The sequence below is a fragment of the Chelonoidis abingdonii genome, chromosome 4, assembly GCF_003597395.2.
Source record: "Chelonoidis abingdonii isolate Lonesome George chromosome 4, CheloAbing_2.0, whole genome shotgun sequence".
Taxonomy (NCBI): domain Eukaryota; kingdom Metazoa; phylum Chordata; order Testudines; family Testudinidae; genus Chelonoidis; species Chelonoidis abingdonii.
In genome coordinates, this window is record NC_133772.1 from 28577925 (window position 1) to 28579185 (window position 1261).

The following is a 1261-nucleotide window of genomic DNA, read 5'->3' on the forward strand; positions in this document are numbered from 1 at the left end:
CCCCATGGCCTGTCCTGTGTCCCCATGCCACAGTGGGTTGTTTCCCTCTCCCCCACACAAAATTGCCTGGCCATTCCCCTGCCCACCCACCCACTAGCCTGTTCCCTCTCCTCCCCCACCCACACACTGACCTGTCCCCACCCCCCCACAATAGCTTATCTCCCCCCTCCATGGCCTGGTGCAGCCTGGCCAGTTCTTGTGTCTGCTGTGTCATGTTTACCAATGCAATTCATTAGAGTAACAGGTGTGCCATCCATGAGGCACCCGGGAGATCCTCTCCTCCCCAGTCCCTGATGCCCCCACTTCACACACTGCCCTGCGGCCCCCAAATGTGCCAAACACTCCTCCCCCAGGAGCCGGTGCGGGACCTGGGTGCAGGGAGCCCCTAAGAAATGCTGCAGCCTGGGGCCCCGTGCACACCCTGAGCTGCCCCTGGCTCCCCGGAGCTCCCAGCAGGGCCTGCCCCCTCCTGCTTTACTGGAATTCAACCAGCAGATCAAGTGCCTAAACTAGGGTTCAGGCCCGGCCCGTGGAGCTCCGAGGAACTGACTCCAGGCAAGGGGAGGTGGCATCTGACCCTAGGGCTCGGCCCACTCCCCAACCTGGCTCTCGAGCAGCCAGTCTGTGCCTGCACCTTGGCAGAGCGTCTGCCTGCCTGGAGATGCCTGCTGGATGCTGAGTAGCACTGGACATTGCCCGGGACTGCCCCAGTCTCTGGCCAGTGCGTCTGCTCAGGGTCCGGGATGGGGAGTGAAAGAGGGGTCAAGATGTCACCTCCCTGCAGAGAACTGGGGCGAGGGGGGGGAGGATGTGGGAGGGTGTTAGCAAGCTCTTGGGCCAGAGAGTCAGTGTTTGGGCTCCAGGGACAAAGCCAAAGGTGGCACCTGCCGCACTGTGCTGGGAAGCTGCCTGTCCCAGGGAGGCGGGCGGCACTGTTGTCCCATCTAGGCCGTGGGCCTGAGGAAACATGCCCCTAGTTGGAGAGTTGATGCTGCTCCCCTAAGGCACCAGTGACTTTCCAGCTGGGTGACATGGGGCCAAACCTGCTTCTGCCCGCGGGCACGTGGACTGCTCACAACCCAGGGGCAGGCAGCAGGGCCTGAGGGCTTGGGGACGGTGTCCCAGAGTGGCTGGCACAGGCTTAGCGCTTGCAGTGACCTTGGAGCAGACAGCAACGGGACATGGCATTAGGTTTTCTCCACTGTGCATGGTGGTTATTGTAGGGTCGCATGAGTGTTGTGGGCTGTGCATGGTGCTGTAT